The 13,250-nt window shown below is 33.5% G+C and overlaps 1 non-coding gene across 1 annotated transcript; it reads right to left on the reverse strand.

Moving 5' to 3' along the window:
- Positions 1–9,003: 9,003 nt before the first annotated feature.
- On the reverse strand, positions 9,004–9,077 carry TRNAR-UCG (transfer RNA arginine (anticodon UCG)). Its single transcript has one exon. It is a non-coding gene; the product is annotated as a tRNA-Arg (tRNA).
- Positions 9,078–13,250: the final 4,173 nt, after the last annotated feature.

A 13,250-nucleotide genomic window follows, 5' to 3' on the forward strand; every position in this document is an offset into this window, starting at 1 on the left:
GTGCAACGTAAAAAGTCTGACGAAAACGGACGTCGGATGAAGAAGTTATGGATTTATGACGGAGTTTTCGTATCCCGGCGTGTTAAAAATAATTAATTAAAAATAAAGTCAAAATTAGACGACGAAATCTAAACGAGAGTTGTAGAGCGTATTCTCACATGCGAGTGCATATATAGAACGTCGAAAACGAAGCTCTTATGCGGAAGTTACGGATTTTACAAGTTCGAGACACAAAATCCGAGGCTATCAGGCTGGCCACGACGTGGCACAGATGGTCACGACGTGGGACCATGACTGATGGGTTTTCAGGCTTGGCAGCAGACGTCTCGTCCATGGAAGGGGATAGGATTGACTCCACGATGTGGGCAACCCTTTTGCCACGACGTGGGACCCAAAAATTGCGCTATAAATAGAGCTCAAAGGGTTCCGGGTTTCATTGCTCAATTCTCTTCTTTCTTGTGTCGAAGCTCTGCGTTTAAACCGTCGAAGCCATCCCGAAGCCCCGGTCTTCACATCCAAGTTCCGAAGGAAGGTTTTACACTCCCGAGATTCCCTAGATTCCTGAGAAATCAACTTTCTCAAGTCGAAGTTCTGCTCGACTTTCGTCTCACCTTGCTCAATCTATCAAGTGAGTTCATACCCCTATAACTATGTTTTCAAATGTTTTGTAAATGCTTTTATACACTTTTAGGGGGGGGGGGATACAAGTACATACACGGTTATCCTCGTGTGAAAAACATCAATCTTTTGCTATACTTTTGTTATATAATAAATCATATGTGATTTATAACTATCATACGAAAACGCTCTCATACAACATATCACGATAACACTTTGTCTTTTTTTGGTATGAAACATGTTATATAAATATCAAACACTTTATTTATATTTTGAGTATAAATTTTCATTAATGTTATTACAAATGTTATACTTTACATATAAAGTCGACACTTCACTAGGGTTTATCATACAAACGAATCACACATTTGGGAAAAACTATAATAGGTATAGTTTACTAGATATTCATGAGATTTTACATACTATAAGTACTATATCAAGGAAATACTTTCACAAGAATAATTAGCCTTTTCATACGTAAATCTATTTGATACTAAGTTTTGTGAGACATTCAACTTCACGTACTTTCAAGTATTCAGTTAAAGTCATGTATTATATACCATATTCTCTTGTAGGGAGAGCGTGATACTTGTGTATAGATCTATACGGGATTGACAATCCCGCACCTAAACTGTTACTTACAATTAGACCGGCAGGTCTAGGGTGACAAACGTCATAACATTCCAACGCCTGAAGAACGTTGTTACAGGCAGTCTGGGTCAATAACATGGTTATAAAACTCACATGGAGCATTAAAAACACGTTGATTTACGGGGTTATCAAATGCCTTAGTGATTTTATACATACATAAATCTACTATTCTAGGCATAAAAAACACTATTGCATTACAGTTTTGGAACTTTTAAACTACCACACACTTATGAAAAAATATTGGATTTGTAGAAGCAAATATTCAAAATAGTCGGGTCTTGGTAGAAGACTACTTTTATACTAGCAGGAAATATGGGATTTTCTAGGAGTTTTCAAACATCTACAAACAATTTCATTCAAATTTATACAAACATTGACATTAAATACTTATGAACTCACCAGCTTAAATGTTGATCTACTCTTTCAAATCTACTTGTATTTTTCAGGGATTTAGTAATACATGTAAACTTTAGCTTTTGGAGAAGTGACGCTAAGGCGTCGGTTTAAAACTCATTTTGTCATCATATTGTAATTTGTTTTGAAACAAGTACCACTCAACAATGTAACTTTTAAATTATATATATGATGGTTGTTTTACTTTCTTTACTATGTATGCAACTGTTACGATACTACATAAAGTCATCCGCCCTCGAACGATTCCGCCGTTCTGGTTTGGGGGTGTGACAATAAAGGTCAAACAAAGGTCATGAGTCAACAATAGAAACATATGATACCTAAATTTTGATCGATAAGGGATCATCTTCTTCGTTCAGGTCTTCAATCCACAGTGGAGGCCGAGATCAAGTCGGTGATTACGGTGTACTATGGGGAACGAATTGACAGAGGATAAAACCATTCAAAATCAAAGCACCTTCACTGGAGTTTTTTCTATGAAGAACGTGAGATCAAGGAGTTCATCAATAATGAAACTTCAATCGTTGGGGGGTTTCAGATTTCATATAGATTGATGATCGATGATGATAGTTTGATCGATTGGGATATGGAAATCGGCGATAAATGTGGTTTGTCATTTATCTTCACCGTATTCGTGTAAGTAGAACCAATTTCAGAATCGAAAGGATGGAATTGGATGAAGGATTGGAGGCAGTTCGACGAAGGCGAGTCGTCGGAGGAATGATCGTAAGTTTGAGCGAGAGAGGAAAACGGGGAGGAGAGAGATAGATATATGAAAATTTATTTTATCTGATATTAGAGTTAAGAAATCATTTAATTATACTTTTATTCCTATACTAGCCCTGACTGAATTAATTAAGATACCCCTCCTTTTTTTATACTTATTTACAAAAACACCACTTTGCATCTCGACCCTTCCTTTTTTGATCCAACGTTCCACCTTTAGTTCTTGGATTTTCGGAAAACTTTGAGTTCTCAAATGATCCTATAATACCCCTGACTGAATTAGTTAAGATACCGTTCCTTCTTTTTTTGTCTACTTATTTACAAAAATGTCACTTTGCATCTCAACCCTTCATTTTTTTGATCCAACGTTCCACCTTTAGTTATTGGGTTCTCGGAAAACTTTGAGTTCTCAAATGATCATTCACACCCCCATATATATATATATATATATATATATATATATATATATATATATATATATATATAAAGCATATTAGTCATATTTTGAATTTTAAGATGTACAAGATACAAAACTTTTTGTACAAATCAATTATATATAACAAAACCATTAATACTTACCAAAAATTTGAAAACTTGAATTAAATAAGGTTATTAAAAAATTAATTTGGAACAAAATAACAATTTTATAATATTAAATTCATCAATATAACTACATAAGTTAATTTATATTTCTTAAACTAGATACAAATAATAATTAATTTACATCAAATGTATAAACATACAATATAAATATAAGTTCTAAACATAAATATTTTAATTAAAAGTGGTAATTTTTCTTTTTATATAATAACTAATAACAAAATCTATTAATTATTTTCCCGTAAGAAAAATATTCGTAAAAAAAAACTATTTATCGTCGATGCTTTGCGCGGGCACACATCTAGTATATATATATATATATATATATATATATATATATATATATATATATATATATATATACCTTAAAAAGCATTTACAATATTTTGCTGAATTTTAAGAGATACAAGACCTTATGCATTATTTACAATGAATTTCTGCAACCTTTGAACTGGTCTTTTAATCCCTAATTAGTAGCATGAGATCCGGCAAAAATCATTCAATTCTGGCATGCCTTTCCTTATATCAAGTGTTGTTCCTCTCCTTCCCTAAAATTGTAACCAGTTTTCTTCCTATCTCACTCAAAAAACCCTAAGACAACTCCCTACCACCATTTACCCTTGCTCTCTCTAGAAAACCTTGACTGAAATTTCTCACCATTAGCCCTTTCTTTGTCTGCGGAAAGGTCATCGGCTATTCTTGCTAGAGAATATTCATTGAAGTGATGATGGCTCTCTTTCCTCACCGACGACTTTCAATCGCCCCTTCTAGATCTAAACGGAGTGTATACCAGGTAGTACCTTTACAACTACCAACCCTCGACACCACCACCATAACCACCATTGATTCTCCTTTCTCCGATATCTTTCTCTATGTATCTCATTCTACAAATCTTACTAAAAACCTCAATCATCTTCTTAAGCCATCACCACTAACCCTAGGATCGATTATCTATCTTGTGTTAGTATAAACTCATGACGAAGAACATGGCCCTCTCACAGCCAACGACTCTCCATCACCAGTTTGAAGGTACGACATCCTCCCAAGTACTTTCATATCTGTTAACCCCTTTCATTCTCTTTGCTTCATCTCTTTCGTTCACAAAACCTTGCAGCACCACTCACCCTTTCACTTTTTCTACACACTACCTAAATGCCACCACCATAAGCACCATCGCTCACCCTCTTCCTCTCAGTCACTGTAATACTAGACGTTGCCGCCCCTTCTTCCTCTCACAATACAACCATGCCACCACTGTTATTCGTTTTTTATACCACCACCATCGCTCTCCCCATTTACGGCCATGACCATTGAAGACACCCACCATCAAAACCTGCTTTTCCTTCAACCACCATTCTTTTTCTCCCTGTTAAATAACTATATTCACACTTCATCATGTTTCTGTATCTCCCTACGTTTTCATAGGAAGACGTAATCGAGTCTATTAGATTATCTTTCACATATTTTGGGCAATCTTGATTTGGAATAAATCTGATTCTTGGTTTATTTTGGGCAATCCGTTGCTTACACATCTGCAAAAATTGAACTAATTTTTTTTTTATTATGTTCACTATGGCAAATCTGATAAAAGGCCTAAGAAAAGTCATGGTGAAGTACCTATTGAGAGCCTTACGTATATAATACTACAATGTAGATGAGGCCAATAAAACATGATCCTACATGTATAGGCACCGAGTCTTATACCAATTTGGTGACCAATAAGCAAATCATGCTTTAGATATGCTCAAGGTTTTGAAAGGGAAACGTATCCCTACTAAAATTTTCAAAATTCCATCACACAGTGCTGGAAAGGATAAAATTGGTATTGTATATGTTTCAAGTGATGTAAGTTAGAATCTCTATCCAGGGATGTGAGGACTTGCAAGTTGTAGATGGAACCATCTTTTGATGTTGAGCTCAGGTAAGATATCTATGGAAGTTCGATCATGTTTTAAAACCTAAATTTATTTTGTTCAAAAATTTTTTTTTTTCACTGTTTGTTATTCTAATTTATCCAAATAACATGTTTTAAGGTTACAACAGGTAATCCTCATGTAGATTTTCCATTTTCTTACTGATGTATCCGAGAGTTCGAGGAGGTTGCTATGTATTGATGATACTTTCAAGAAAACGAAGAGATTAATCAAGATTTGGGAATATGAAGAAAACCCATCAATCAAACTCACCAATCTCGCCTACAATATATGTTATTTTTTCCTCTTGGTTTCTAAAATCTTTGTTTTATGCATTATAGAATTAAATTGTGCACTCAACCTTCTGATATCGAGCTCTTATTCCCATTCTATTTGATGGCAAATCCTTGGCTACCCAAGCATAACCAGATTAGTGCAATTTCTCAAGTATGAAAACTTTCTAGAAAGTATGGGACGCTAATATCCTAACATTGGTGACTTTCCAGGTATTTGTATGTTTGAATCTTTATTTTAGGGAGGTTTTTGCATAGAAAATTATATAAAACAATAACCTCATATGTCTGAATGTATTTTTTGGTTGAAGGGTGTATTTTAGGAGAAAACATATTGATTGGCAATATTATTGTTTTGATTAGTCATATGTGGACGAAAATTACTTCGATTTAGTATTATTTCCACAATCTTTCTATCTATATTTTTTATTATATTTGTATTTTTTCTTATTTTTGGATCCAAATGTATGAGTGGTTAATTTCATTCAGTGTAGTTGTTCTGTTGGGTTTCAATTTAAAGATAGGGGTCCTCATGTTGTGCACACATCAATGATCTTCGGTTGTTGACCATGTATGTCCCATACCCTTAACTAGGTGCAGGTTAGTGTTGTGGTTTCTATGGAACCTGTAAACGGAGAAGGAAGAGCACAAACACGATAGGGAGACTTATTCAAGTTGGAAGACCTTTTTGTTCCTCTTTTTCTCCTCACTTTCTCACATCACCACCGCACCAACAAAAACTCTATTATGGATCAAAGGTAAAATATGCTATTATTTGCAGCAATTTCAGGAAGGATTGTGCAATTGTATACATCCTTCTTATATTGACTTTTGTTGTTTGAGCGATAGATTTATTGCCTGAATTAAAGGTAAAAGGAGGCTATGATATGAATTAATGAGGATGCAATTGTCACCATTATTCTTAGATCGTTTATAACGATAATGGTCTTTGGTTATTTGTCGATGGTTTTTATGGTTTCTTATTTGTGTTTTCAGATTCAAACTTTGTCTATAAGGTTATTATTGGCCAAATTCTTTAATGTAGTATCTTTCTTCTATGACTTGAAGATTTCTATGATGATTATATATTTGTCCCAATTTTGGTTAACAGTATGTTGTTAATCATAGTGCCTTTTGATATCTTTTTTTCCAGATCTATGTGTGTGTTGAACTGTCACCCTAACTATGTGTGTTGTGTGTGTTTATATTGCAGGTGTATTTGACTGGTTATTGGTCGACCCATGTGACGGAAGCTGTGCACCTTCACAGATCAAAATCATACCAAAATAATTTTACTGCATTTAAGCATGTAAGTACTTACACCGATTTTTAGTTTTGAATATTCAACTGGTCTCTTGGTTTTTGTCTATTCATATTCATCCATTCACTAAATATAGTTTCATAATGCTTCTCTATCTTTTTGTTTAATTTTTTTATATTATCTGCTTTGATCCTCACATAGAAATCCCAAGTGATTTCTATTTTTTTGGTTTCTAAAAAGTACATACGGGATTTCATAAGTTCTTTGACTACCTAAAACTCTCCAGATAATGTCCTTTTGAATTTGTATCTGGGAATACTTTTATAGGGGAAAAAGATTACCAATCTGTTAGCTCATTTGTAGATAAGTAAGAAAAGGGCTTATACCATGGAGGGGGTAAGGTGTATTACCATTGTAGTGTTTTCCCCCTTTTATCATTCAAAATACATAGTACAATATTGATAACGTATGGGAGAAGAACGGGTATAGTTACTTTTGAGTCCATTAGGCATATTTCCATCACCTTAAATGTCAAGTATATTCTATTTACATCAAAATTTATATTTTTTCTACTTTTAGTATTCAAAATTTGTTTTATAATACACATAATGATCATATTCGGTGAATTTAATGGAACCCATGGTATTGTTTGTAGAGATATCAAGTATTTCCCTCAGTTCATGGTGGCTCCTTTGCCCCTGTTCATACTAGGTATTTATTCTTCTAGAGGTTCATCATTTGGGTCGACAAATAGTATTTGAGCAACTTTTTACATTATTCGGTGTAATACAAAAAATGAAACATCTGAGTTCAAATGGATTGGACTAAAGTTAAAGAGGTTGCTCAAGTTTCAAAAAATTTGGTTCTTATTTGCTAACGTTTCATCAACCTCTTAAAGTACAATGCTACACATGGTTTGCTGCTCTAAAGTATAACACTATTTCTGTCTATATGTTTTGGTCATGTGGTTTTTTGTTTATTTTTGTAGTGTTCCTTTGTATCTTTATGTAAGACTTTGGTTTCATCAAGCACTTTTTATTTTTATTTTTTTTTTTAAATTATTGTTCCCAGCTTATGATTGCATATTTGTACATTGATTGCATGTTTTTATCTACTTTTGGATAGTGATGTTTGTTCTTATGTATAAAAATAACATTCAAACACAAAGCAATTTAACTCCTATAATAGGTTTGTTTCTCAAAGTATATGGTCCTATTTTGTAAAAAACTGGAAGCAAAACGCTATTGTAACTACATAGATTTTCAATTTTTATTGCCTTAAAACGAATCATAATGCAATAAATGAGTTGAATCATGATGCAATAAATGAGTTGCTACTTAAATTACATGTTTTTGGTAATTTAATGTTTTTCAATACACATTTTCATTCTTGATTTAGATCATGGATGTTTTATTTAGTAAGCATATTGGTATCGGACATCTTTTGCTTTTGTCATTATTTAATTTAGTAAAATGTGACAAACTTCTATTGTAATGTTATTTTATTAGATTATATCCACCTTCGTTACTCGCTTAATATGGAACAAAAACAAATATGATTTGTTTATATTTTCTATTTAGTTAGAATAATAGATCATGTATTATTTTTCATAACAAAGATATTGCATCAACTTTTATTTATTTATTAGGTGTTCTTCACATATTTCTTAGAATTTAGGAAACCAAATTATTCTAATGATTACTTTAAGTATATTTAATGAAGTTTATAATTTTACAGAAAAAGATTTTGATGCAAGTGACATGTATATTTTTGTTTTTTTAATCGGTTAAAATGTTAGCATTTTATAATATGAAATTATTCTACATAGAAAAATAGAAAATCATATATTTTAAAATATTTAAATATACCATTGATAAGTAAATTAAAAATCATCAGTAGTTATTCTAAAATACATATAACAACTTCATTAAAACTTATATCCTACAAACAACATACTATTTTTTAGGGATGAGCAAAAAAACCGAACCGGCCGGAACCAGACCCGACCCGGGAATCAGCTTCGGCAAAAATCAAGAACCGAACCGGCCCGACGGTTCTTACCGGTTCTTGTTGTGTCTTCAAATGTTGGAACCGGTCCTTGAAAAATAGTATCATACGGTTCCGGTTTTTGCCGGGTCTACCGGTTCCGGTTCCAAAAATCCACAAAAATAACGTCCCGGTCCCGACCCGACCGGTTCCATCGGGTTCTGGTTCCGGCCGGTTCCCCGATCCAGATGCTCATCCCTACTATTTTTCAAAAATCATAGTTAAATACACAATCAAGAATTGAAAAACTAAAGGATTACAAAGTGTGCCCACCATATATTCTTTAGAATATAATGTGTTTCCTAAAATACCAGTGATTAAAATTGTTAAAAAGGTCATCGAAAACCGCTAAAACGTTGCAAAGAACTACTTACACCTAAAGAAAAGTAATCACCGCATTAAAACCGTATGCCGAAACAAATTATTCGCACACTAAAAATTATTAACGTGTTAGAAGATATTTAGTTGAAAAAGGGAAAACCGACCACAGTGGGAGTCGAACCCACGACCTTTTGATCCGAAGTCAAACGCGCTAATCCACTGCGCTATGCGGTCTGTTGGTGACTTTCTTTGCATGCGTAGTAATAAATAATAATATTAGAAACGAGCCTATTACAAATATGATATAGCAAATGTATGTATGTAACGTAGGATTAAAAGAAAATGTAGATCCTAATTTTAAACAATTATAATTATAAAACATAAACTAGAAATTGATTTACAGTATCCCAAATTTAAAAAGAGTATTTATCAAATTAAAAACGATATTTTTTATTGAAATTGATGTTTGATCATTATTTTTCCCAAGAAAAAGCAAGTGTGAATACTTTTGCAAACAATATACATGAAACTTTAAATTATTATTTATGAATCAACATTATTATAAAGCATTTTATAATTTACTGAAATTTGTTTGTCTGTATCTTTCCAGGTTAGTTGCTGAAAGGGATTTATTACTTTTTAAATTGATGGGCATTGGGTAAATTTATAAAGAATCATAAAGCATTTTATTTACTATTTCACATGGGAATGATGGATTCTCCACATTGGTTGCAGGGAGGATTGTGCCTGAGAAAGGTGTCCTTAAGGTTTTCATTTCGCTCCTCCAAGAAAATGACATAAATACTTCTCATGTAAAGGTAAAAAACAAAATCATATTCAATTCTCACTATTTTGATTATGATTATAATTGATAGAAAGGTGTGAACTTAGAATAAGGGTTGTGCAGTATATGATTAAGCTAGGTCCTATGGTCGTTTTTTGTAGCTTGCGCTTTAATGAACATGAATTTTGTATATTGTTAGATGAATATTATGAGCGGATGAATCTTACGGTTCCTATCTACTTACCTATACGTGCATTAGGTCTATGTTGAGCATTGCTTTTCCTTAATTAGTTTTTTACAAACCCGCGATAACGAGTGGACTGTTTTACTAGTTGTTATGTAAAGAAACTATAAACCAAGATATTATATTACTTTTTTTGGAAGTGCATACCTAACTTTAAAGTGATTGCTATCGAGAACCTTTAATAATTTACCTTTATGAAAAGGAAGTGATTCGTATACAACATTTTTTTTCCATACACAATAAATTATACTATATAGGATTGTATTGTACAACATTTTAAAACATGAATTATTGTGTAAGGAAAAATATTGTTGTGTACGGATCAACTCAATTTGTGAAATATAATCAAGAGAAAGTGGTTAAATTACGAATAACTATGTAAACATCTATTTTATCGTTGTAGCGATTTATTAACTATTGTCAGATTTTCGAAAATTGATTATCATTTTTGACGATTACATATTTTACCTTTTAACCAAAAATAGAAATTAAATACTCTTTTTTTTTTTTTCATGTTTATCTTTCTACAATCTTATTTATGTAAAATAATCACAAATGTCTTAAAATATTATTAAATTTATCGAAATATAATATTTATCACCAAAATAGAAAAATATTTAAATTCTCAATTAAAAAATACAAAAATATAGATGGGCTTACCTTTAAAGTTTGAGAGTTGGCCACATTTCTTCGTGCAAATTTTAAAAAGGGATAATGCAATCAAAGCTCTTAAGTTTGATAGGAATTTACGATTGTACCATTTTATAAATTTTTGGGTTGCTAATATCGGATGTTTGCAAAAAAAGATAAAAACAATTTTATCATTTTTGTAGACGGTAAAATCAAACATTTATGTCAAATTTATAGACTATAATAAACCAGAATAGCAAACTTAAGGGCGTCAATGAACTAGATACAGGGTAAACTAAACATATTTGTCAAACATAAGGGTTATAATGAATTAGAAATACACAAAAGGCTAAAAATAAAATTAATAAAAATTTGCAAACATCCGATATACATGAACCAGAAATCCACAAAACGGTAAAATCGTAAATTCCTGTCAAACTTAAAGGCTTTTATGACATTACCCCTTTTAAAAATCTAGAAAAGTTCAAAGGGATTATCATATGTGACATCCGATTATCTGGTATTTTCATTTGTAGCCCTTGACCTAATCAAAGTGTGCACATTTGGTCCCTTGTGGTTTAAGTTTGACATTTCAGCCCATATGTTGGGCGTACCTGAGGGTACACACATCATACTCAAGAGAAGCCTGAGAACGAGGAAGCCATGCTAGTACACTGGGTGTACATGTGGTACGTCGGGTGTACTAGCCCAGTCTCTAAAACCCTAAATTTTAGGGTTTCACCCCTATTTAAAGATATTAACTCACATTTGGACCTCCTATAATCAGCTTCCACTCCTTCCAAACCCTAATCTTGAGTGTATTGCTTGTGAGTGAAGATCTTGAAGCTTGGTGGTGATTTTAATGGCCTTTTGTTGAAGAAGAAGACTAGTGAAGAAGATGGTGTTGCTTGCAAGCTTGTGGATCTAGAAACTACTTCATCTTGTGCATCTTTTGAAGGTATAAAGTTTATACCTTGATGTGTTTCCTTTTAGATCTCCATAGATGAGTTTTATGAGCTTTTTGTCCCAAATCTTGGATCTTTGTGAGTATAGGGTACTCTGGAGCATATTAGTTGTCCTTTCATGTGTTTTAGGTCTCGTGGATTCATAAAAGAAGTTTCTTGATCATTTCCCTTGGCCCATGCATGAGTTAAGTGACTTAGAGTATGATGGAAGTCAGAGTTTTGTGTATTGGGCCCATCCTAGCCATGCAAAGGCTTAAAGACGGTGACTTTATGGGTTAAGAAATGCAATTATGGTAAGATATGAAGTTGAGATAGGTGTCTTAACGGACTAAGACATAAAAGTTGATAAATATGGAATAGGCGGAGTACGCCGGACGTACTCCTGGCTACGCCCCGCGTAGCCAGGCCCGCTCCTGGTGACTTTGACTTTTGGTCAACATTTTAGGGTTTTGGACCATTGAAGGGGAAAAATGGTATTTTTGCCCTTAAGAGGTTTAGTTGTAGAATTTGGACTTGGGAGTTGAGTTATGGAACTTAATTTCTAATTAGGGTTAATTATTGTGATATTAGGCGAAGTCTAGTTCCGGCAGTTCGGGTGTGAGATTTATCTGCAATCAGTATCATGTGAGGCTCCTCACTTATTCTTACATGTGTGGTAGAATAGTTGTATTTGTGATAACCAACTAGGTATAATTTTTAATTTGTATGATGCAGTTTATGTGTGACTGAGACTGCGGATAGTCTCTAGGGTTGCTGATAACCCATAGGGCGTGCTGTTGGCCATTGGGACTGCTAATATTCCCCAGGATTGTTGATAACCCATAATTGTTTATTTATGATGTGTTATATGTATTATCTTGGGGAAAATCACTAAACTTCGTGCTTACAGTTGTTGATTTATGGGGTTCAGGTACTTTTGAGGATCGTGGGAGGCGAATGTTTGATTGTACACACTCGCTGAGAGATTTGCTACTGGGGCAGTCTAAGATACTCTGATATTTTATGATGATAATTTATATTTGACACTTATGTTTTGGATGACTTGGTTCATCAACAATATTTTGGTAATTTAAAAATGAAAAAAAAGTTTAAATTTTGAGGTGTTACAATTTGGTATCAAAGCCCTGGTTGTGAAGCAGTGTGTACAATCAACCAGAGCTCGAGCGGTAGTTTCCCAAAATACCTCAATTTATATTATGAGTAGTGTAGAGCTGGTATTTTACAAGCTGATTGAATTGCCTGCTAGTTAGCGGTAGGCTAAGGACCCTACATGAATGGTGTGATAGTGTTGCCTGATTTGTGATGCCTTTAGCCTAGGAGTTAGTTCTTATGAGATTGAATCTATCATTGTTATTTGCATGGTGTATGTTGTATAATTATACATAGTTAGGATTTTATAGCCTTAGAATGTCTGATTTAGCCTTCCTTCCCGTTCCTCGTTTGGTGGTAGATTTAAGGTAGAATCATTTATTCGAATGTCTTTCGAATCTCGTGTTATGTAAAATTGGAATGCAAGAAGCAAATGATGAGGACATTGGAGATCTTGTGAGGCAGAGTCGTGCTGGGGATGAATTGAGACAAATATGGGTTGGTTATGGAAGGTAGTATTGGGCCCGTACTACTGAAAGCACTGGATCTATACGCGGCTAAAGAAGGAATATTAAGGGACTAAGGAACTTGTAGGAGTGTGTAGGTGTTTGTGTATGCGCTTTAGCATGATTCTGGTGGTTTTCTTATGTGTTTTAGTATGGTGGTTACCCGAGGTTCAGGCTCCAGCAACCTCG

This window comes from Lactuca serriola, chromosome 5 (genome assembly GCF_051521515.1).
Source record: "Lactuca serriola cultivar US96UC23 chromosome 5, Lser_US96UC23_V15, whole genome shotgun sequence".
Lineage (NCBI taxonomy): Eukaryota > Viridiplantae > Streptophyta > Magnoliopsida > Asterales > Asteraceae > Lactuca > Lactuca serriola.